The sequence below is a fragment of the Lynx rufus genome, unplaced genomic scaffold (genome assembly GCF_022079265.1).
Source record: "Lynx rufus isolate CCGP_SWC_20201006 ecotype Redwood Valley unplaced genomic scaffold, mLynRuf1.p SCAF_14, whole genome shotgun sequence".
Taxonomy (NCBI): domain Eukaryota; kingdom Metazoa; phylum Chordata; class Mammalia; order Carnivora; family Felidae; genus Lynx; species Lynx rufus.
The window spans coordinates 54206555-54233646 of NW_025814828.1; the positions used below are offsets into that span (position 1 = coordinate 54206555).

At 36.5% G+C, this 27092-nt stretch overlaps 1 protein-coding gene across 1 annotated transcript in view; it reads right to left on the minus strand.

Annotated features, from left to right (window-relative positions):
• The window catches only part of CHM (CHM Rab escort protein), a 261692-nt gene that overhangs the window by 48662 nt on the left and 185938 nt on the right, over positions 1-27092 (minus strand). The gene's annotated exons all lie outside the window — the stretch shown is intronic.

Below are 27092 nucleotides of genomic sequence, written 5' to 3' on the forward strand. Positions count from 1 at the left end.
TTAGTTAATAATTTCATCATTAGTCTCAAATTTTAAGGCAAGTGAAGGCATTTTGTTCCACCCAGCTGGACATCCTAATTACATGCCTGTCATTTATATAATGAGACCATACCCTAGATGTATTCATCTACTTATCCTAAGTAATTGCATTAAGGGAAACGAGTCACAATAAAACCTACTTAATGATTAAAGAAATACGAAATTTATACAGTATTTATAGAACTTATTCTTCCTAAATACTATTTTATTTTTTTGATTTCTACAATCAGCACATAGAAGATCATTAACAGCTCAACACTCATAGTATAAATATGAGAAATCTACAACATAGCTAAGCTAACCCAGATATATAAAATCAAGAGCATTCAAACATAAGAATGAAAAATGTTCTCTTAAGAATCCTAATTGAGACATTCTTCTTACGATACTTTTTTTTTCAAGGATGAGTGATACCAAATTCCATACAATCCTCCCTCAAAAGGTGGATTCTTAGACCACTTGAGAGTATTCACCATTTTCAGTTTTTGGTGCTTGACCTAGGAAATAATGAAATTTTTTTGTGAAGAAACAATTCTGTAAGTTTTTAAACCCTGTTTTATTGTGTTCAAGACAAACTTTATTCAAAATGTTCAAGAAAAAAGACAATGGCACAAAAACAGACACATAGACCAGTGGAATAGAATAGAAACCCCAGAACTAGACCCACAAACATATGGCCAACTCATCTTTGACAAAGCAGGAAAGAATATCCAATGGAAAAAAGACAGTCTCTGTAACAAATGGTGCTGGGAGAACAGGACAGCAACATGCAGAAGGTTGAAACTAGACCACTTTCTCACACCATTCACAAAAATAAACTCAAAATGGATAAAGGACCTGAATGTGAGACAGGAAACCATCAAAACCCTAGAGGAGAAAGCAGGAAAAGACCTCTCTGACCTCAGTCGTAGCAATCTCTTACTTGACACATCCCCAAAGGCAAGGGAATTCAAAGCAAAAATGAATTACTGGGACCTTATGAAGATAAAAAGCTTCTGCACAGCAAAGGAAACAACCAACAAAACTAAAAGGCAACCAACGGAATGGGAAAAGATATTTGCAAATGACATATCGGACAAAGGGCTAGTATCCAAAATCTATAAAGAGCTCACCAAACTCCACACCCGAAAAACAAATAACCCAGTGAAGAAATGGGCAGAAAACATGAATAGACACTTCTCTAAAGAAGACATCCGGATGGCCAACAGGCACATGAAAAGATGCTCAACGTCGTTCCTCACCAGAGAAATACAAATCAAAACCACACTCAGGTATCACCTCATGCCAGTCAGAGTGGCCAAAATGAACAAATCAGGAGGCTATAGATGCTGGAGAGGAGGTGGAGAAACGGGAACCCTCCTGCACTGTTGGTGGGAATGCAAATTGGTGCAGCCACTGTGGAAAACAGTGTGGAGGTTCCTCAAAAAATTAAAAATAGACCTACCCTATGACCCAGCAATAGCACTGCTAGGAATTTACCCAAGAAATACAGGAGTACTGATGCATAGGGGCACTTGTCCCCCCAATGTTGATAGCAGCACTCTGAGCAATAGCCAAATTATGGAAAGAGCCTAAATGTCCATCAACTGATGAATGGATAAAGAAATTGTGGTTTATATACACAATGGAGTACTACGTGGCAATGAGAAAGAATGAAGTATGGCCCTTTGTAGCAACGTGGATGGAACTGGAGAGTGTGATGCTAAGTGAAATAAGCCATACAGAGAAAGACAGATACCATATGGTTTCACTCTTATGTGGCTCCTGAGAAACTTAACAGAAACCCATGGGGGAGGGGAAGGAAAAAAAAAGAGGTTAGAGTAGAAGAGAACCAAAGCATAAGAGACTCTTAAAAACTGAGAACAAACTGAGGGTTGATGGAGGGTGGGAGGGAGGGGAGGGTGGGTGATGGGTACTGAGGAGGGCACCTTTTGGGATGAGCACTGGGTGTTGCATGGAAACCAATTTGACAATAAACTTCATATATTGAAAAAAAAAAAGAAATCAAGAGCTGGATGCTCAATAGACTCACCCAGGTGCCCCAACTTAAGTCTATTTTTAATTCATATTGTAGAAAAGCCAGAAAATTAAAGTAAAGAAACAGAAAAATGTTTCAGTTAGCTGTATTCCCATCATTAAGGGATAACCACTACTGTGACTATTTTGGCATATACTCCTTAGAATTTATTTCCTATAATATGCTGATGTACCAATACATGCTTGTATGTATGTGTGAGCACAAATACACACGAATATATTCATTCCACATAATAAAAATTAGTCAGAAAATTCTACTGATAACAGAAATATTATATAAGCAAATCTTACATCATTATAACATGAAATAGCAAAAGTCTCTTACATACTATTTTTTGTCATAAAAAAGGAAAAGTTTATTAGCAAACACAAATGGCCCATGACAACCCCCTCCACTGTCAACATCATCTGGTACTTTGCCACTAGCTCACCCTAGCCTTGAAAAACTCTCCTACCTTCTGCTTCAGGGGAGTTGAATTTAGACTGAGTTGTTCTGCCGTCTCTCCTTTTTGCAATACTCTTCAATAAAGTTTTCTTCACCTTTTTAACTTTGATGAAATCTTTGCCTTGACACTACCTCTTCACTCTACCAAAGGAATCTCATTCCTTTGTAGCAGTAGCTTTTAATGTTAATGTGTTTCTGAATCACCTACAGAGCTCAGAACTGTTTCTGAAGCAGTAGGCCAGGGTTGGGTTTTCATATATTTCCAATAGGTCTCCAGATAAGACATGGCTATATTTTGGCCTAAATTTTCAACTGTCCTAACCTTCTGAGGTCCCTGGAGACTCCAGTACATTTGCTGTAATGAGATCATTTCTGAAGCTGATGGAGATGTTTTCTTCCTCACAATCTTCTCACTTTCTCCCTTAAAAAATTTGTTATCTTAATTCCAGTATAGTTACCAAAAAGTGTTATATTTGTTTCAGGTAAAAAATATAGGGATTCAACAATTCTGTACATCACTCAGTGCTCATCATGATAAGTGTACTCCTTAACCCTCATCACATATTTCAGCAATCTTCCCAGCTACCACCCCTCTGATAACCATCAGTTTGTTCTGTATAGAGAAGAGTCTGTTCCTTGGCTTATCTCTTGTTCTGTATAGTGAAGAGTCTGTTCCTTGCCTTCTCTCTCTTTAATTTTTTCTTTGATCATTTGTTTTGCCTCTTAAATTCCACATATGAGGGAAATCAGATGGTATTTGCCATTCTCTGACTTATTTTCCTTAGCACTATACTCTCTAGCTGCATCCATGTTGTTGCAAATGGCAAGATTTCATTCTTTTTATGGCTGAATAATATTCTGCTGCACATACATACCACATCTTCTTTATGGACATATGGGCTGTTTCCACAAATTGGCTAGTGTAAATAATACTCCAATAAATACAGGGGTGTGTGTATTCCTTCAAATTAGTGTTTTTGTAATTCTTGGGTAAACAGCTAGTAGTACCATTACTGGGTTGTAGAGTTGTTCTATATTTAACTTTCTGAGGAAACTCCATATTGTTTTCCACAGTGCCTACAATAGTTTGCATTGGAACCAACAGTGCACAAGGGTTCCTTTTTGTCCACATCTCCACAAACACCTGTTGTTTTCTTGTGTTGTTGATTTTAGCCATTCTGACAGATTTCAGGTGATACCTCATTGTAGTTTTGATTTGCATTTCCCTGATAAGTGATGCTGAGAATCTTTTCATGAGTCCATTGCCATTTGTATGTCTTCTTTGGAGAAATGTCTTTTCATGTATTCCGCCCATTTTAAAATTGGATTATTTGGGGGGTTTTTTGGTGTTGAGTTGTGTAAGTTCTTTATATATTTTAGATAGGAAACCTTTATCGAGTATGTCATTTTCAAAAATCTTTCCTCATTCCATAGGCTGTAATATAGTTTTGATTGTTTACTTTGCTGGCAAAAGCTTTTTATGTTGATATAGTCCCAGTATTTATTTTGCTTTTGTTTCCCTTGCCTCAGGAGACATATGTTACAGCTGATGTAAGGAAAATCACCACCTGTGGTCTCCAGATTTTTATGGTTACAGGTCTCACATTTAGGTCTTTAATCCATTCTGAATTTATGCTTGTCTATAGTGAAAGAAAGAGGTCCAGTTTCATTATTTTACATTTTGCTGTCCAGTTTTACCAACTCCATTTATTGAAGAGACTACCTTTTTCCAATTGTATACTCATTCCTCCTTTGTCAAAGATTAATTTACCATATAATTGTGGACTTATTTCTGGGTTTTCTATTCTGTTCCATTGATCTACATGTCTTTTGGGGGTCAGTTTGATTACTACAGCTTCATAGTATAAACTGAAGCCTGGAATTGTGGTACCTCCAGTTTTCTTTTTCAAGATTACTTTCAATGAGAGAAATGCAAATCAAAACTACAATGAGATATCATGTCAAACCTGTCAGAATGGCTAAAATAAAAAGAAGAAACAACAGATGTTGGTGAGAATGTGGAGAAAAAGGAACCCTTGTGCACTGTTGGTGGGAATGCAAACTGGTGAGGCCACTCTGGAAAACAGTATGGAGGTTCCTCAAAAAGTTAAAATAGAACTACCCTACAATCTAGTAATGGCACTACTGGCTGTTTACCCAAGAAATACAAAAACACTAATTCCAGGGAATACATGCACCCCTGTATTTATTGGAGCTTTATTTACAATATCCAATTTATGGAAGCAACTGAAGTGTCCATTGATAGATGAATGGATAAAGGGGATGTGGTGTGTGTGTGTGTGTATGTATATATATATACACACTATATATATGTATATGTATGTACATATACATATACATACAACGGAAAAAATAATGAAAAAAATAATGAAATCTTGCCATTTGCAACAATATGGATTGAGCTAGACAGTATAACGCTAAGTAAAATAAGTCAGCCAAGGAAAGACAGAAAACATGATTTCATTTGTACGTGGAACATAAACAAGACAAATGAGCAAATAAAAAAAGAGACAAACCAAGAAACAGACTCTTAATTACTGAGAACTTATGGATACCAGGGGGAAAGAGTGTGGGGCAATGGCTGAAATAGGTAATGGGGATTAAGGAGTGCACTTGTCACAGTGAGCACTGGGTGATGTATGGAATTGTTCAATTACTATATTGTACACCTGAAAATAATATAACACTGTATGTTATCTACACTGAAACAAAACAAAACAAAACAAAACAAGATTCCTTTCACTGTATGGGGTCTTTTGTGGTAACATACACATTTTAGGATTGTTGCTTGTAGATCTTTGAAAAATGCTACTGGAATTTTAATGGGGATTGCATTAAATATGTAGATTACGTTGGGTAGTAGAGAAACTAAATTTTTAAAAATGTTTCTATTTATTTTTGAGACAGAGAGAGACAGAGCATGAGCAGGGGAGGGGCAGAGAGAGAGGCAGACACAGAATCTGAAGCAGGCTGCAGGCTCTGAGTTGTCAGGATAGAGCCCAATGTGGGGCTTGAACTCAGACTATGTATATCATGACCTGAGCTGAAGTCGGATGCTTAACTGAGCCACCCAGGCGTCCCAAGGGTTGTATAGAAACTTTAAACAGTATTTGTTCATCCAACTCATGAGCATGGAATGCCTTTCCATTTTCTTGTGTTGTCTTTATTTTATCACTGTTTTATAGTTTCCAGAGTACTGACTTTTCACCTCCTTGCTTAAGTTTATTTCTAGATATTTTATTGTTTTTGATGCAACTGTAAATAGGATTTTCTTAATTTCCATTTGTGCTGCTTCATTACTCGTGTATAGGTATACAACAGACTTCTGAACATTGATTTTGTATCCTATGACTATTGAATTCATTTACCAGTTCTAGTATTGTTTTGGTAGAGTCTCTTAGGTTTTCCATATATAATATCATGTCATCTGCATATAGTGAAAATTTTACTACTTTGTTACTGATTTGGATGGCCTTTATTTCTTTTTGTTGTCTGCCTGCTGTGGCAAGATTTCCAGTACTATGTTGAATACAAGTGGTGAGTGCAGACATCCTTGTGTTGTTCCTGATCTTTGGGGAAGAAGTTCTCAGTTTTTCTCCATTGAGTAAGATGTTTGCTGTGGGTTTTCATATAAGGATTTTATTATTTTCAGGTATGTCCCCTCTAGACCTACTTTGTTGAGGGGTTTTTACCATGAATGGATACTGTACTTTGTCAAATGATTTTTCTGCTCTACTTAAATGATTATATGGTTTGTACCCTTTCTCTCATTGATGTGAGGTATCATGTTGACTGATTTGCAGAGAATGAACCATTCTTTTTGTACTGAAAATAAATCCCACTTTATCCTGGTGAATTTTTTTTTAAGGTATTACTGGATTTGGTTAGTATTTTGCTGGGGATTTTTGCATCTATGTTCATCAGAGATATTAGCCTCTAGTTTTGTTTTATTGTGGTGACTTTATCTAGTTTTGTTAGCAGGGTGATAAAGGCCTCATAGAACAAATTTTAAAGTTTCCCTTTCTGTTCTACTTTTTATTTATTTAAAATTTTTAAATGTTTTTATTTATTTTTGAGAGAGAGAGAGAGAGACAGAGTGTGAATGGGGGAAGGGCAGAGAGGGAGACACAGAATCTGAAGTAGGTTCCAGGCTCTGAGCTGTAAATACAGAGCCCAATGTGGGGCTCGAACCCATGGATTGTGAGATCATGAAGTCAGTCGCCTGGCTGAGCCACCCAGGTGCTCCAAAACTGTTTAGAATACTTACAGAAAAAAAGGAATTAACTCTTCTTTAAATGTTTGGTAGAATTTCTTCCTGCTTCAGTTTTGGTAAGTTATATGCTTCTAGGAATTTATCCATTTCTCCTACGTTGTCCAATTTGTTGGCATATAGTTTTTTTTTAGAATATTCTCTTATAATTGTTTTTATTTCTGTGGTGGTGTTTCAGTTGTGATCTTGTTTATTTGAGGCATATTTTTTCATTTTGATAAGTCTGGCTAGAGATTTATCGATTTTATCTTTTAATTTTTTTCAAAGAACCAGGTCCTGGTTTCATTGATTTGTTTATATTTCTATGTTATATCTTTCTGCCCTAATCTTTATATCCTTCCTTCTGCCAGTTTTGGGTTTTGTTTGTTGTTCTTTTGGAGTCTCCCCTAGGTGTAGGTTAGGTTCTTTATTTGAGATTGTTCTTGCTGCTTGAGGTAGGAATGTATTGCTATAAAGTTCCCTCTTAGAACCACTTTTGCTGCATACCAAAAAGTTTGGACTGATATGTTTTCATTTTTATTTGTTACCCTGTATTTTTTTATTTCTTCCTTGAATCCTTTGTTAACCCATTCATTGTTTAGTAGCATGTTATTTAACCTCCATGTATTTGTGCTCTTTTCAGAAATTGACCTGAAGACTGACAGAACAAATTCCACAACTAAAGGTAGAGAAGAGGCCACATAAAAGAAGGTAGGAAGTGCAAAGTCATGTTTTGGGAGAGAAACGGATCATGGCTGCTGAGGTGAAGAGGCAGCCATGGTCGTAGAAGGTTGAGAGATGGACTAACACACAGGGGAGCCCAAGGGGAAAACAAATCCACACAGTAATTGGCTTGAAAAGTGAGTTGGGTTGAATTTTCTTAGTTCTTGCAACCAGTGGAGCATAATTCTGTATTTTTAAAGGTAAGTGGGCTTGTCTGAGGGAGAATTAGAGGACACTGCACTGCTGTTAAAGAGAAGGGAGGGCAAATGACCTGCAAACATACAGCATGGAAACACTGATCTGAAGAGTCCCAGGGCAACAGAATGGGAAGGTTTTCTGCATATCTCAAAGCATGACCCAGAGAGGCAGTGTTCACAGACTCCCCTCTAGGAGCAAAGGAATTGACAGGTGCCATTTTCCTCCCCAACCCCTCAGCATAAGCACAGAGCCAACTGCTAGAACCAGTGCAGCACCAACACTACCTGACTTGCTTACATCAAGCCCTACTCCCCCACCATGCTCCAGTGGAATTAACCTTCTAAGACACCCTAGTGTCAGTCCCAGAGAGGCAGGGACCCTACCACAAAAGACTGGCCCAAATCCCTGCCTACACTGCAACTCCTCACCCAGGAGTTCTGAAGGGGCTTGGTTTCAGCAGTATTGTTGAAAGGTCTCATTTCACAAGCAGACCAGAGCACATGTAGTTATAACTCGTCATATTCAGAACAAGGACCAAACATTATCCACAACAGGCAAAGAAAGCCTCTGCTGACACAACATTAAGGATAAAGCAGGCAGGACATAAGAGCAGAGCACACAGATGTTGGAGATACTCCCTGAAGTGCCAGACCCTAGGTAATAGAAGACACTGCATTGAGGGCACTACAGGACCTCTTCTTCATAAGGCCATTACCCTTAAGAACAGGAGAGACAGGCTGACTATCCTAACACACACAAGAAGGGATAGACACAAAAAATGAGAAAACAGAGGAATTTGTGCCAAACGAAAGACAAGACCATGGCCAGAGAGCGAAAGCAAAACAGATATTAACTAACATGACTGATAGAGAATTTAAAATAATGACCATAAAGATACTCACTGGACTTGAGAAAAGAAGACATGAGTGAGACCATGAAAACATATAAGAAATAACATACTGGGGATCAAGGGCTCAATAAAATGAGCAACATGCTTGATGGAATGAATAGCAGGCTGGAAGAAGCAGAGGAATGAATTAATGACCTAGAAAACAGAGTAATGGAAAGTAATCAAGCTGAGAAAAAAGAAAACAAATATGCAAAACAAGAATTGACTTAGGGAACTCAGGGGTTCCATCATATATAACAACATTTGCATACAGGAGTCAGAAAAAAGAAAGAATAAAGGGGGCAGAAAATTTATTTGAAGAAATAATAGCTAAAACGCCTCTAATCTGGGGAAGGAAATAAATATCCCTATGACGGAGGCACAGACACTCCCAACAAAAATCAACAAAAGAAGATCTATACCAAACATATTGTAAATGAATTGTCAAAATACAGAAATAAAAAAAAAATTAAAGCAGCAAGAAGAAAGAAGACAGTTAAATACAAGGGAAATCCCATAAGCTACCAGGGGATTATTTAGCACAAACTCTGCAGGCCAGAAGGGAGTGGCATGATACACTGAAAGTGCTAAATGGGAAAAAATTTCAGCCAAGAATACTCTATCCAATAAAGCTATCATTCAGAATAGAAGGAGAGATAGAGTTTCCATGATAAACAAAAAGTAAAGGAGTTCATGACCACTAAACTACCCCTGCAAGAAATTTTAAAGCGGACTCTTTAAGTGGAAAGGAAAAGACCAAAGTGACAGTATAAAGGCAGAAAACACAAAAGATGTAAAAATGAATATTTCTGTAAAAAAATCAGTCAAGGAAGACAACAACGAAAGGATATATGACACCACATACCTGTAACGTAGGAAGGAGAGGAGTAAAGAACAAGTTCAGCTAAAACAACCATCAACTTAATATACACTACTACATGGAAAAGATGTTATATACAAACCTAATGGTCACCACAAATAAAAAACCCATAACAGACATACAAAGACTAAAGATAAAGAAATCCCAATATATCACTAAAGAAAACCATCAAACCATGAAAGAGAGAAAGACAAAGTATCAGAGAATATACTCAGAAACAACCACAAAAGAAGTAACAAAATGGCAATAAATATATATCTATGAATAGTTACTCTGAATGTAAATGGACTAAACACTCAAGTGAGAGGACAAAGGGTGACAAATGGATAATAATAAAAGACTCATCTATATACTGCCTTACAAGAGACCCATTTTAGACCTAAAGACACCTGCAGACTGAAAGTGAGAGGACAGAGAAGACTCTATCATGCAAATGGATATCAAAAGAAAGCCAGATTAGCAATATGTATAATCGACAAAGTAGACTGTAAAACAAGAACTGTAATGAGAGACAAATAACACTGTATAAACAAAAAAGGGGACGATCCAACAAGAAGATATAACAATTGTAAATATTTACAAACCAAATAGGAAAGCACCCAAATTACATAAAAGAGTTAATAAAATATAAAGGAATTAATCAATAATAACATAGTAATAGCAAGGGAATTTAACACTTACAAAAATAAAAGATCATCTAAATATCAAACAACAAGGGCATAATGGCTTTGAATGAAACACTGGACCAGATGGACTTAACAGATATATTCGGAATGTTCCATCATAAAACAGCAGAATACACATTCTTTTCAAGTACACACAGAACATTCTCAGGAATAGATCACATATCAGACCACAAAACAAGCCTCAAGAAATGTGAAAAGATGGAAGGTATACCAAGCATCTCTTCTAAATACAACATCATAAAACTATACATCAACCACAGGAAAAAAAAAAAGAAATCTTAAAAGACCACAAATACAGGGAGGTTAAATAACATGCTACTAAACAATGAATAGATCAACTAAGAAATAAAATAAAAAAATAAAAAATACATGGAAACAAGTGTAAGTGAAAACACAATGGTTCAAAACTTTTGGGATGCAGCAGAAGTTATTCTAAAAGGGCAGTTTATTATTATTTTCTTTTATGTTTATTTTTATTTTTGAGAGAGAGAAACAAACAGAACACAAGTGGGGGAGGGAAAGAGAGAGAGGGATACAGAAGCTGAAGCAGGTTCCAGGCTCTGAACGGTCAGCACAGAGCCTGACACGGGGCTGAAACTCACAGACCCCAAGGTCACAACCTGAGCCAAAGTCAGGTGCTTAACTGACTGAGCCACCCAGGCACCCCTAAAAGGGAAGTTTAAAGCAATACAGGCCTACCTTAAGAGGCAAGAAAAATCTCAAATAGACAACATAACCTCATACATAAACAATACAGAAAAGGAACAACAACAAAAAATAAAACCAGCAGATGGAAAGAAATGGTAAGTATTAAAGCAAAAATAAATGATGTAGAAAACTAAAATAAAACAACTATAAAACAGATGAATGAAATGAACAATTTCCTTGAAAATTAATAAAATTGATAAACCACTAGCCAGACATATCAAGAAAAAAAGAAAAGGGCTCCAATAACTAAAATCACAAATGAGAGAAGAGAAATACCAATAACCAGAAATATAAACAATTACAAAAGTATACTATGAAAAACTATATGCCAACAAATTGGAGAAACGGGAAAATATGGCTAAATTCTTGGAAACATAGAACGAACCAAAATTTAAATAGGAAGAAAGATACCATTGGAACAAAGTGATTTCCAGCAAAGAAATTGAACAGTAATCTAAAAATTCCCAACAAACCAAAGTCTAGGACCAGATGGCTTCACAGGCAATTTCTAACAAACATTTAAAGAAGAGTTAATAACTATTTTTTCTCAAACTATTTCAAAAAATAGAAAAGGAAGGAAAATGTTCAGCTCATTCTATGAGACCAGTATCACCCTGAGACTAAAACCAGATAAAGACATCACAAAAAAGAAAACTACATGCCAGTATTTCTGATGAACATAGATGAAAAAATGCTCAAGAAAATACTAGCAAACTGAATCCAAAAACACGTTAAAAAACTCATTCACCATGACCAAGTGTGGAATTTATTCCCAGGATGCAAGTGTGGCTCAATATCCACAAATCAATCAAACTGATACATCACATCAGTAAGAGAAAGGATATAAACCATATTATCATTTCAATAAACGAAGAAAAAGCATTTGGCATAGTACAACATCCATTCATGATAAAAACCCTCAATAAAGTAGGTCTACAGGGGATGTACCTCAACATAATAAAATCCTTATATGAAAAACCCACAGCAAACATCATACTCAATGGTGAAAAACTGAGAGCTTCTTCCCCAAAGATCAGGAACAACACAAGGATGTCTGCTCTCACCACTTGTATTCAACATAGTACTGGAAGTCTTGCCACAGCAAGCAGACAACAAAAAGAAATAAAGGCCATCCAAATCAGTAACAAAGTAGTAAAATTTTCACTATATGCAGATGATATGATACTATATATGGAAAACCTGAAACACTTTACCAAAAACTATCAGAATTAATAAATGAATTCAAGAAAATTTCAGGGTACCAAATCAATGTACAGAAGTATGTTGCATTTATATACATCAATAATGAAATAGCTGAAAGAGAAATAAAGCAATCCTATTTACAACTTCAACAAAAATAATAAGATACCTAGGAATAAACTTAACCAAAGAGGTGAAAAATACGTATTCTGAAAACTATAAAACAGTGATAAAATAAATCCAAGAATGGTGTAATGAAATGGAAAGACATTCCATGCTCATGGGTTAGAAGAATATTGTTAAAATGTGAATACTACCTAAAGCAATCTATGCAAAGACTCAATGCAATACTAATTAAAATATCAACAGCATTTTTCACAGAACTAGAACAAACAATCTTAAAATTTGCATGGAACCACAAATGATCCCGAAGAGCCAAAGAAATCTTTAAAAAGAAAAGACTTCAAGTAGTATTACAAATCAAAACAGTATGGTGTGCTGCAAAAGTAGACACATAGCTCAATGAAATAGAAAGGCAAACCCAGAAATAATCCCATGATTATATGGTGAAATAATCTTTGACAAAGCAGAAAAGAATATCCAGTGGCAAAAGTCTGTTCAACAAGTGGGGTTGGGAAAAGTGGAATAGCAATATGCAAAACAATGAAACTGGACCACTTTGTTACACCATACACAAAATAAGCTCAAAATGGATTAAAGACCTACATTTGAGACCTGAAACCATAAACATTCTCAAAGAGAACACAGGCAGTAAGTAGAAACATTTTTCTAGATATGTCTCCTGAGGTAACAAAATGAATTATGGAGAAACAAACAAGAATGAATTATGGGGCCTACATAAAAAAAAGAAAAAAAAAAAAAAAGCTTTTGCCCAGCAAAGGAAACAACTAACAAAACTAAAAGGCAATCTATCAAATGGGAGAAGATAATTGCAAATGCTTTATTTGATCAAGGGTTAGTATCCAAAACGTATAAAGAATATCCAAAATGTATAAAGAACTTAGAAAACTCAACAGCCAAAAAACAAATAGTCCATTAAAGTTGACAGAAAACATAAAGACATTTCTCCAAAAAAGACAAATAGATGGCCAACAGACACGTGAAAAGATGCTTATTATCACTGATAATTAGGGAAATGCAAATCAAAACTACAATGAGATTATCACCTCACACCAGTCAGAATGGCTAAAATTAACAATACAAGAAACAACAGTTGTTGGTGAGGATGTGGAGTAAAAAACCTTCATGAACTGTTGGTGGAAATGCAAATTGGTACAACCACTGTGGACAACTGTATGGAGGCTCCTTAAAGTTAAAAATAGAACTTCCCTAAGACCCAGCTATTGCACTACTGGCTATTTACAAAAAGAATACAAAAACGCTAATTCAAAGGAATACATGCACCCCAATGTTTATAGCCCCAATATACACAATAGCTGAGATATGGAAGCAGCACAAGTGTCCACTGATTGATGAATGGATAAAGAAGATGTGAGATATAATGGAATATTATTCAGTGACAATTGCAACAACATGGATGGAGTTAGAAACTATAATGCCAGGTCAGAGAAAGGCAAACTAATATAATATATATATACGTATGAGTGATTTCACTCATATATGGAATTTTAGAAACAGAACAAATGAACAAAAGGAAAAAGAGACAAGGCAAGAAACAGACTGTTAACTATAAAGACCAAACTGATGGTTACCAGAAGGCAGGTGGGAGGGGCGATGGGTGAAATAGGTGAAAGGGATGAAGGAGTGCACTTGTGATGAGCACTGGGTGATGTATGGAATTGATGAACCACTATATCATATATCTGAAACAAATATTAACACTGTATGTTAATCTGAAATTAAAATAAAAAATAAAAGATGAATGGTGTGACTTAGACCTTGTTGAATTTGTGGAGACTTCTTTTGTGGCCTAATATTTGATATGTCATGGGGAATGTTGCATATACAATTGAAAAGAATGTATATTCTGCTGTTGTAGGATGGAATGTTCTGAATATATGTTACACCCATCTGGTCCAGGGTGTCATTCAAAGCTACTGTTTCCATGTTGATTTTCTGCTTGGATGATCTGTACATTGATATAAGTGAGGTGTTAAAATCCTCTGTCATTATTATACTATTATCAATTATTACCAATAATATCAATGTACCATTATATTTGTTATTAACTGTTTTATGTATTTGGGTGCTTTAATGTTGGGTGCATAAATATTTACAATTGTTATATCTTCTTCTTGGATTGTTCCCTGTATTATTATATAACGTTCTTCTTTGTCTCTTGTTACAGTCTAGTTTGTCTAACACAAGTATTGCTACTCTGGCTTTCTTTTGACATTTGTTTGCTGGATAAATGTCTCTACATCCCCTCACTTTTATTTTTATATTAAAGTTTATTTATTTTGGAGAGTGAGAGTGAGAGAAAAAAACGCATGTGTGGGAGGGGCAGATAGAGAAGGAGAGAATCCCAATCAGGCTCCATGCTGTCACCTCAGAGCCTGACACACGGCTTGATCTCACAACCTTGAGATCATCACCTAAGCCAATATCAAGAGTCAGATGCTCAACCAACTGAACCACCCAGGTGCCCCCATCCCTTCAGTTTTAATCTTCAGGTGTCTTTAGGTCTAAAATGAGTGTCTTGTAGGCAGCATATAGATGGGTCTTCCTTTTTAATGTATTCTGTCATGCTATGTCTTTAGACTGTAGCATTTAATCCATTTACAGTTAAAATAATTATTGACAGGTATGTATTTATTGCCATTTGTTACTTCTTTATGGTTGTTTTTGTAGTTCCTTTCCCTCCCTTTCTTCTCCTGCGCTCTTCCCTTGTGAGTTTATGACTTTCTTTAGTGATATGCTTGCATTTCTTTGTCTTTATTTTTTGTGTAACTGCAATAAATTTTGATATGTGGTTATCTTTAGGCTCATACATAACATCTTATGCATACAGCACCCTATATGGTGTCATATTTTACATCCTTTTACTTTGTGAGCCCCTTGACTGATTTTTAGAGATATACTTATTTTTATTGCTTTTGTGCTTCCTAGTTTTCTTACTGTTACTTATGATCTTTCTTTCCCAATCAAAGAGTCCCCTTTAACATTGCTTGTAGTGCTGGTTTATTGGCCATGAGCTCTTTTAGTTTTTGTTTGCCTCAGAAACTCTTTATTTCTCCTTTTCTGGATGATAGCCTTGCTGGAAAAAGTATTCTTGGTTTCAGGTTTTTCCTTTTCAGCACTTTGAATATATCATGCCACTCCCTTCTGGCCTGGAAAGTTTCTGCTAAAATATCCCTTGATAGCCTTATGTGGTTTCCCTTGTTATGTAATGGTCTTCTTTTCTCTTGCATTTCTTAAAAATGTTCATTTATTTTGAAAAAGAGGGAAAGGGAGAAGAAAAGGGAGAGGGAGAGGGGAAGGGAGAGGGAAAGGGAGAGGGAAAGGGAGAGGAGGGAGGGAGGGGGAGAGAGAGACAGAGAAAGAACTAGTGGGGGAAGGGCAGAGAGAAAGAGGGAGAGAATTCCAAGCAGGCTCCACACTCAGCATGGAGCCCTACACGGGGCTCCATCTGACAACCATGAGATCATGACCTGAGCTGAAATCAAGAATTGGACCCTCAACTGACTGAGCCACTCAGGTGCTCCTTTTGCTGCTTTTTAATAAAAAATGTTTATTTATTTTAAGAGAGAGAGAGAGGGAGAGAAAGAGTGTGTGAGCAGGGGAGGGGAAGAGAGAGAGGTGGAGAGAGAATCCCAAGCAGACTCTGTGCTGTCAAATGCAGTGCCTGATGTGGGGTTCCATCTCAGGAATCATGAGATCATGGTCTGAGCCAAAATCAAGAGTTGGGCAATCAGCCGACTGAGCCATGCAGGCACCCCACTCTTGCTGATTTTTAATTTTTTTTTTTAAGTTTCTTTTGAGAGGGGGGAGGGGCAGAGGGAGACGGGCATCAAGAGTCAGATGCTTAACTGATGGCGCCACCCAGGCGCCCCTACTATTTTCCATTTTAATTACTATATGTGTTGGTGTGGACCTGCTTCCATTGAATTTGTTGGGGGATTTCTGAACCTTCTGGATCTGGATGTTTCCTACCTCAGATTATGGAAGTTTTCAGCTATTCTTTTGTCAAACACATTTTATGCTCCTTTTTCTCTCTCTCCTTCTTCTGGGATCCCTGTAATGTAAATGTTATTTTGCCTGATGGAGTCACTGAGTTACCTCAATTTCCATAATTTTTTTTTACTCTCATTTATTTAGGTTGACTCCTTTCCCTTACTCTGTCTTACAGGTCATTAATTCCTTCCTCTGTTTCCTCTAGCCTGCTATTTATCCCATGAAGTATATTTTTAATTTCACTTATTGTGTTGATTCTTCTCTGATTGGTTCTTTTTCATCTGTTAAGGGTCTCACTGATGTCCTCCACTTTTACCTCAAGTCCAGTGAGTACCTTTATGATCATTACTTTAAGTTCTCAATCAGATATATTCCTTATATCCATTTTGCATAGGTGTCTTGCTATGGTTTGGCCATGTTCTTTCATTTGGGACATATTTCTGTCTCCTCATTTTGTCTAACTGTGTCTGTTTCTCTGTGTTAGTAACGGCAGCTATGTCTCTTGCTCTTGAAGGCAACGGCCTTATGAAGAAGAGGTTCTATAGTGTTCTGCAGTGCAATGTTCCTTGTTGCCCAGTGCCTGGCACTTCAGGGAGGGGCTCCTATGTGTGTTGCCTATCCCCTTGTTGAGTCCTGGCCTCCCTTTCCTTCAGTCCAGTTGTCTGCAGAGGCTCTCTTTGCATGTTGTATGGTGTTTGGTCCCAGGTGGGTGGGGTGCATTTTCAGAAGGTGTGTGGTCTTCTTGTAAAATGAGACTTGCTGTTGCCATCACTGAAACTGAGTTCCCACAAAACGTGTGGGCCAGAAGACAAGGTGTTGGGTTTGCACAGGTCTTCTGGCAGAGGGGTCCTGCAGCACCCGGACTGAAGGCAAGCCTGACTAGGAAGGGGAGGTCCATTGAAATCTGGGTGGTGGGGTGAGGGAGGCTTGGTGTAAGCAAGTTAGGTAGCAAGTGTCATTGCTGTGCTGGTTCTGGTAGGTGGTGGTGTGTTTATGCTGTGGGTGGGGGAGGGAAATGGCGTCTGTCAGGTCCTTTGTTCTTGGAATGCTCTCCCAGTGATCCCTGCTTCTCTGGGCCAAGCTCTGAGATGAGTAATTCTCTCCCTCCCATCTGCCTCAGACATTTTTCTTTCTTTCTTTTTTTTTATTTTTATGGATTTTTTTTTAGCATTTATTTATTATTGAGAGACACAGCATAAGCATGGAAGGGGCAGAGAGAGAGGGAGACACAGAATCCAAAGCAGGCTCCAGGCTCCAAGCTGTCAGCACAGCACCCAATGCGGGGCTTGAACTCACGAACTGTGAGATCATGACCTGAACCGAAGTCAGATGCCTAACCCAGGCGCCCCTGCCTCAGGCCCCTGCCTCAGACATTTTTCAAGCTGCCGTTTCCATACTTTATCTCTGCAGGGTGTTTTTTGTGCTGTCTCCTTAAGAGCAAGGATTCCACTTCCTAATGCTCTCTGGGCTCTCCCAGAATTGAGCACAGTGATTTTTAAAATTCAAAGCTTTAAATCCCACTTGTTGTAAGAACTCACAAAATTCATCCCTTCTTGCTTTTGAAGCCAAATGTTATGGCTATTTGTCTTCCCTGTGCAGGTCCCCTGGTGTGATACTCTGTTTCTCCCCCTTCTCTGCACCACAGTCTCTGTCCCCACCTAGGATGGCCATAGTCTGTTTTATTCTCACACTGTATCTTTGCTTTTCCTACCTTCTTCAATATGGCCTCTTTTCTACCTTTAGTTTGTTCTTCCAGTCTTCAGATTGTTCTCTGGGTTATATATGCTGATGTGAGTGTTATCTAGTTGTATTCATTGGATGAGGCAAGCTTAAGATCCTCCTACTCTGTCGTCTTCCCAGCCTCCTCTCCTCTTCTTATACATCATTTTTAAGGACAAGATCATGCCCCTTATTTTTCTTGAAGGATTCTTTAGATTTTAGAGCACAGTATTTCCTGCATTCAACATTTGTTGCTTGTATTCTTTGTTAATGTTTATTTATTTATTTTAAGAAAGGGAGGTGAGAGCATGGAAGGAGAAGAGAGAGAGGAAGAGAAAGAATCCCAAGCAGGCTCCACACTGTCAGCACAGAGCCTAACATGAGGCTCGATCTCATGAACCATGAGATCATGACCTGAGCCAAAATCAAGAATCAGACACCCAACTGACTGAGCCATCCAGGTGCCCTTTGTTGCTTGTATTCGTAAGTTACATTGCTTTGCTGCTGTATTTTTTTTTAAGTTATTGCTGTTGATTTTCCCTTCCCCACTAAATTTAAAGCTTCCTGAGATCATAAAGCTTTCTTCATCACTTTCTGTCTCACTTACAAGACCTAAAATAATGTCCTCTACTTATTCCACACTTTTGAAAGAATACTGAATGAACCAAGAAATATACTTGCAACACTTAAAATCAAGGGTTGATATCTGTAATGTTTATATTGCTCTTGTAAGTTGGTAAGAAAAGAATAAGCAGTATAATAAGTGGAAAGAATAAGGGATTCACAAAAGTATAAATATCCAATGTTCAAAAACTTCAACTTCATGAGTTTTTAAAAACAAATTTAAACAAAATATCATTTTCCAAGTTTCAATTTGGCAAAGGAGTTTTGCTAATAACCAGTACTCTTGAGGGTTTGGAGAAACAGACATGCTTGCTTATAAACTACCACTGAATATGTAAATTGATACAACTCTGGGAGGGATACAATTTGACACTATATATGAAAAGCCTTAAAACTCTAGACACTCTAGGACTTCTACTTCCAGAACGACTGATTAAAAGGTACTTTTTCCTCTTCCTCCTGCTAAGGCATAGATAAAAATCTTGGACATAATACATAAAACAAACATAAGATGACTCTGAGAGGTATACAGAAGAAAGGAGTCTAGCTAGGGACCTTTGAATGAAAGAAACAAAATAGCAGAGTTCCCTGGGTTTTCTTCTTGCTTCATATAGCCCAGACTGGTTACTAGTGAAACTAGCAACCCAGAAACATCAATGGGTTCAGATAAAAAAAAAAAAATCCCAGTAAAAGTGTTTTCTCTAGTCAAGGATCAATAAAGAAGCCACCTAGTAAAAGAGAAAACTTTTAGACAGCTATTACTCTATTCCACTCAACCACCACACACACACACACCTTAACCCTCTACACTCACCATTAAAGGCTGAAGAAGGAGTCTAGACTTCCACCCCACACCAGCTTGTAATGAAGTTGTCTCAACCGCCCCATTGGGGGAGAATATCAAAAAAGGCCAAGTAAGGAGCCAAAACCTTCATTCTCACCAAGAGTAACAACAGTCTTCATCCTCTGCAGTGTCAGTAGAGACCATGGCAGGATGCTGGATTTCAACCCTTCCCCAGCAGTAATGAGGCACCACTGACACCACCAATGGTGTGGTGTCAGTGGAAGTCTAATGGAGAGTGTGGTCTCCCACCACTCCCTGAATAATGAGGTCATACCCCTCTCCTGATTGTGTCAATGAAGACCATGTGGGGAACAATAAGTAACAAGGTATTCCTGTGTTCTTTCTAGCCAGGGTGAAATCAGTTAGAGGCCTAGTGGAGAGCCTACAATATAATCACTCTGCAGTAATGAGGAAATTCTCCAACCTCCAGGTTCCAGCAGAGGGCAAGTGAGGAACTGGGACTTACATTTCCCTGACAGTAAAAAGGTGGCACTCCCTTTATCCACCAGAGCAATGTCAGAGGGCTCCTACTAAAACAGAATAAGATCCAAGTCCCATTACAGAATAATAATGCCCAGGTATCAATCCAAAACTACTCATTATACCAAAAAACAGGAAAACCTGAACTTGACTGCAAAAAGACAATCAATGACAGATGCCAACATGACACAGCTGATGGAGTTAAACAAGATTCAATGCAGCCATCATAAAAATGCATTAGTGAGCAATTACAAACCTGCTGGAAAAAAATGAAACAACAGAAAGTCCCTGCAAAGAAATAGCCTCAGCAAATAGGAGATTTAAAGGAGAACTGGAAATTTTTAATCTGAAAAATACACAAATTAAATTAAAAAACCATCAATGGATGGCTCAACAGAATGGAATGGACAAAGGAAAAAATTAGTGAACTTGAAATGATGCAATGCAAAATGAAAGAAAATAGCCTACATAAAAATGAACAGAAAAACACATACTTTGGGCTCTTCTTGCTCTTTGTACTATCTTATTATTATTACTATTTTGGCTATATTCCTTTGTATAATCCACTGTCCCTAGCATGATAAATTCCTCTTAACAGGTATAATAAATATTTCTGAATAAAGAAATAGAGCCTCAGAGACATGTGGAACTATAGTGAAAGATCTAATAGTCATGTTACACGAGGAAAAAGAGGGTAAGACTGGAAAGTATTTGGAGAAGTAAAGGATGAACACTTCCTGAATTTGGCAAAAGAAACCTACAAATTCAGGAAGCTGTACAAATCTCAAATAGAATAATTCCAAAGAAATCTATGCCAAGACACATTATATTAAAACTTACAACAATTAAAGACTAAGAAGAAAATCTTGAAAGCAGCCTGAGGGGAAAAAGAACCACATTAGCTATATGGGAAAAACCATTCAAATAATAGCAGATTTTTCACTAGAAACCATGGAGGCCAGAAAGAAGTACAGCTTACCATGGACTACTACTAAGTAATAAACAGGAATGTACTATTGATACATGCAACAATTTAGATGAATCTTAAAATTACAGTGAGTAAAAAAAAAAATCAGTCTCAAAAGATTAACCTATTGTATGACTCATTCTAAATGACACCATCAAAATGACAAAATTACTAAGATAGAAAACACATTAGTGGTTTCCAGGGATTAGGTGCCCAGTGTGGGGAGGGAGAGATACAGCTATGGCTACAAAAGGGTAATGTTAGGAATCATTGTGGGATGGTCACAAGCATCTACACAGGTGATAAAATTGCATACACACATTATAACAATGTCAATTTCCTGGTTTTGATATTGTACTATAATTTTATAAAATATAACTATTGGAAGAAACTGAGTGAAGGGTACATGGGACTTCTCTGTAATATCTTTGCAAATACTTGAGTCTATAACTTCAAAATAAAAAAAGCCTACATACTTTGACCCAATAATTCCACTCAAAAGTTTTTAAAAATTAATGTAATTTCACAAATATTTATTAGGCCAGCTGTTTTTTTCTAGGACTATGATGTAAAAATTTTCACTTAATCTCAATAGCATGATATTAAAGATGGCATACGCACAATCACTGAAAATATCAAAGACACACAAAAAAATTCTGTTGTATTAAGTGTTTTTGAAAAGTAGATTATAAAATATATAAAACAGTACTGGATACTTATGAACATATATATGTATATACATATAAAAAAACAAGGTAAACACATACCAAGTGTTTGTCATCTATAGGATTATAGTAATTTTACTTTCCTTTTTTAAACTGTCAATAATGAATATTGTTAGACTGGAGATACAAAAGTACTTCACATAGAGAAATAATTTATAAAAATAAATTTACAAAAGATATTCAAAACATAAAATAAATGTAATTCAGAAAATCAAAGATGAATGTAGTTTTATATTTAAGACACTAATAAAGATAAAAAAGACATGACCAAAAACTGGTAAAAGTAATAGGGAAAAATAATAAGGGTAACTGTCATGGTAAAGATTTACTTATATCACAAATCACTATAAAAGGGGGAAAACCATGAGTAAGCTACTCCTCAAATGGAAATTTAAGATTACAACAAGAAGGGCAAAGTTTTCTTCACTCTGCCTACTAGCAACAAGCTCCCATTCCTCTCTGTTTAACCACATTTTGACATTTTTTAGTAAGCAGTAGTTCTACAACTGAAGACATTGTCATGTTTTCATTAACTATGCCAAACCAGATTAGTCTTCTGCTTCTCATAATTCATGTAACAGTTTGAAGAAAAATTAATATAAGTTTACAAAATTTTTAAGATACTGTTTCTTCCCTCCTATGAATCTCTCCAGTCTGCTGTTTGTTGATACCACTCTTTTGGTACTTTCATATTCTGCCTCTTACAGAGACTTTTGTGTTTGTCTTATCTGTCCCACTAGATTGTGAGTACCCTAAGGTCAGACCTATGTTGTACTCAACTACACCTATCCTGAAATGTCTATTAGAGTACACTGCACACAGTTAATAGTGTCTTGCTCTATTAGGTGTCTAATAAGATTATGAACATTTCAAATTAGGGATGCCACTGTGTGCTTCTTTGTAATCACTACAGTACACAATTTAGATCTAGGCATAATGACATCTAATGTATCCTTGCTGGTTTCTACTTACTGAAACATCTTTACAAAATATGTGGTAGAAGGCATGATATCTGAACAGTGTTAGAGACAAAAATTTTGATACATATTAGTAAAAGAAATGAAAGTACTATGTAACTTTAGACTCATAAAAACGTTAAGTTGATCATTTACATATGGTAGAAGATAAGAAACTGGATTAAGAATTCTAAGGAAAATCAAAGAAGAAAACCAGTAGTAGTAAAAAAATTTTTTTTGAAAGTATGTTTGTAATAAGCATAAGTAAAATTACAAAACGAACTGGAATGTCACAGAAACTCACTGGAGAACTTAAAAATGGGGCCTATGAAGATTTAGGTACAAAACCAACTAGAGGCAAGGGGAAGGTATAGAATGACTTATTGTATGAACATAAAGTATGTGAACAAAAAGTGTGTGAATAAAAAAAAAAATATGGTCAATAGCTAGACCAAAACACACCTAGGATCTAGCTTACTTTATTTGAATTTGTTTTGGTGTCGTTTTTAATCTCCCAAAATTTATTTTTGTATTTTATTAATACTTTTCTTCCTCCAAAATGAAGATAGGAAGGAATCCACCTCAAAAGAAAGAACAAGAAAAAATGACAGCCAGGGACTTAATCAACATAGATATAAGCAAGATGTCTGAGCCAGAATTTAGAATCTCGATGATAAGAATACTGGCTAGGGTTGAAAAAAATGCATTGAAATAAATCTGGTCAGGACAAAAGTAAAAATGCAATAAATGAGATGCAATCTAGAATGGATGCCACGACAGGAAGGATGGATGAATCAGAGCAGCGAATCAACAATATACAAGAGACACTTATAGAGAATAATGAAGCAGAAAAAAGGCAGGGGGGATAGGCAAAAGAGCATGATATAAGAATTAGAGAACTCAGTGACTCATTAAAAAGGAATAACATCAGAATCATAGGGGTCCAAGAAGATGAATAGAGAGTAAAAGGGGTAGAAGCTGTATATGAGCAAATCATACTGGAAAACTTTCCTAACCTGTGGAAAGACACAGATAAAAAAAATCCAGGAAGCACAGAGAACTCCCATTACATTAAACAAAAACCGACCATTAACAAGGGAAATCATAGTCAAATTCACAAAATATACAGACAAGGAGAGAATTATGAAAGCAGCAAGGGAAGAAAGCCCTTAACCTATAAGGGAAGAGAGAACAGATTTGCAGAACATGTATCCACAAAGTGTGGCAGGCTGGAACGGAGTGGCAGGATATATTTAACATGCTGAATCAGAAAAATATGCAACCAAGAATTCTTTATCCAGCAAGACTGTCATTCAAAGTGGAAGGAGAGATAAAAAGTTTCCCAAACAAAAACTAGAGTTCATAATCACTAAACCAGCCCTGCAAGAAATTTTAAGGGGGACTCGCTGAGAGGAGAAAAGCAAAACCAAAACAAATAAGAAAAAAAAGTCACAAAGACTAGAAAGGACCAAAGAACACTAGCAGAAACACCAACTCTACAAGCAACACAATGGCAATAAGTCCATATATTTCAGTACTCGCTCTAAATGTCAATGGACTAAATGCTTCAATCAAAAGACATAGGGTAACATTATGGATAAGAAAACAAGATCCATCTATACGCTGTTTACAAGAAGATCATCTAAACAGAAAATCTACAAGGAAACAATGGCTTTAATGACACATGGGACTGGGTGGACTTAACAGATATATTCAGAACATTTCATCCTAAAGCAGCAGAATATACATTCTTCTTGAGTGCACATGGAACATTTTCCAGAATAGATCACATAGTGGGAAACCAGCCCTCAACAAGTACAAAAACATCAAGATCATACCATGCATATTTTCAAACCACAGTGGTATAAAACTCAAAATCAACCACAAGAAAAAATTTCGAGAGACAACAAATACTGGAAGACTAAAGAACATCTTACCAAAAATGAATGCGCAAACCAAGAAGTTAAAGAGGAAATTAAAAAGTACATGGAAGCCAATGAAAATGAAAATACCATAGCCCAAAACCTCTGGGATGCAGCAAAGGTGGTCATAAGAGGAAAGTATATACGAATCCAGGCCTTCTAAAGAAGGAAGAAAGGTCTCAGATACAGAATCTAATCCACAACCTTAAAGAGCTGCAAAAGAACAGCATATAAAACCCCAAACCAACAAAAGACAGGAAAATACAGATTAGAGCAGAAATCAATGCTACTGAAACCCAAAGCAAATAAATAAATAAACAAAACCAGTAGAACAGCTCAATGAAACCAGAAACTGGTTCTTTGAAAGAATTAACAAAATTGATAAACACCTAGGCAGATTAATCAAAAAGAAAAAGGACTCAAATAAATAAAATCAAGAATTAAAGATGAGAGATCACAAACACTGCATAAATACAAACAATAATAAGAGAATATTATGAGCAATTATATGCCAATAAATTGGGCAATCTAGAAGAAAAGGACAAAATCCTGGAAACATAAACTACCAGAGCTGAAACAAGAAGAAATAGATAATTTGAACAGAAATTTAATTAGTAATCAAAAATCTCCCAAAAAACAAGAGCCCATGGCTGGATAGCTTTCCAGGAGAATTCTACAAAACATTTAAAGAAGAGTTAACATCTATGTTTTTGAAGCTGTTCCAAAAAATAGAAACAGAAGGAAAATATCCAAACTCATTCTATGGCACCAGCATTACCTTGATTCCAAAACCAGAGAAAGACCCCACTCAAAAAGGAGAACTAGAGATCAATTTCCCTGATGAACATGGATGCAAAAATTTTCAACAAGATATCAGCCAACCGGATCCAACAATACATTAAGTGAATTATTTGCCACGATCAAGTGGGATTTATAATGGGATGAAAGGCTGGTTCAGTATCTGCAAATCAATCAATGTGATACATCACAGTAATAAAAGAAAGGACAAGAACCACATGATCCTTTCAATAGATGCAGAGAAAGCATTTGACAAAATACAGCATCCTTTCTTGATAAAAACCCTCAAGAAAGTAGGGATAGAAGGACCATAACTCAAGATCACAAAAGCCACATACGAGAGACCCATTGCTACTATCATCCTCAATGGGGAAAACAGAGCTTTTCCCCCAAGGTCAGGAATATGACAGGGATGTCCACTCTTGCCAGTGTTATTCAACATAGTATTGGAAGTCCTAACCTCAGTAATCAGAGAACACAAAGAAATAAAAGGCATCCAAATTGGCAAGGAGGAAGTCAAACTTTCACTCTTCACAGATAACATGATACTCTATATGGAAAACCCACAAGATTCCACCAAAAAAATGCTAGAAATGATTCATGAATTCAGCAAAGTCACAGAATATAAAATCAATGCACAGAAACCAGTTGCATTTCTATACACCAATAACGAAGCAATAGAAAGAGAAATCAAGTAATCTACCCCATTGACAATTGCACCAAAAACCATAAAATACCAAGGAATAAATCTAAGCAAAGAGGTGAAAAATCTATACCATGAAAAATATAGAAAGCTTATGAAAGAAAATGAAGAAGACACAAAAAAATGGAAAATTATTCAATGCTCTTGCATAGGAAGAACAAATATTGTTAAAATGTCGATACTACCCAAAGCAATCTACATATTTAATGCAATCCCTATCAAAATAACCCCAACATTCTTCACAGAGCTAGAATAAATAATCCGAAAATTTTATGGAACCAGAAAAGACCCCACATAGCCAAAGCAATCCTGAAAAAGAAAACCAAAGCAGGAGGAATCACAATTCCAGACTTCAAGCTGTATTACAAAGGTGTAATCACCAGGACAGTATGGTAGTGGCACAAGAACAGACACTCAGATCAATGGAACATAATAGAGAACCCAGAAATGGACCCACAAACGTATGGCCAACTAATCTTTGACAAAGCAGGAAACAATATTCAATGGAATAAAGACAGTCTCTTCAGCAAGTGGTGCTGGGAAAAGTGGACAGCGACATGCAAAAGAATGAACCTGAACTACTTTCTTACACCAAACACAAAAATAAACTGAAAATGAATAAAACGCCTAAACGTAAGACAGGAAGCCATCAAAATCCTAGAGGAGAAAGCAGGCAAAAATCTATTTGACCTCAGTCATAGCAATTCTTACTTGACACGTTTCTGGAGGCAAGGGAAACAAAAGCAAAAATGAACTATTGGGACCTCATCAAGATAAAAATCTTTTTCACAATGAAGGAAACAGTCAGCAAAACTAAAAGGCAACTGCAACGGAATGGAAGAAGATAATTTGCAAATGCCATATCAGATAAAAGGTAAATATGCAAAATCTGTAAACAACTTATCAAACTCGACACCCAAAAAACAAATAATCCAGTTAATAAATGTACAGAAGGCATGAATAGACACTTCCAAAGAAGACATGCAGATGGCTAACAAACACATGAAAAAATGCTCAACATCACTCATCATGAGGGAAATACAAATCAAAACCAAAATGAGTTACCACCTCACACCAGTCAGAATAGCTAAAATTAACAACTCAGGCAACAACAGATGTTGGTG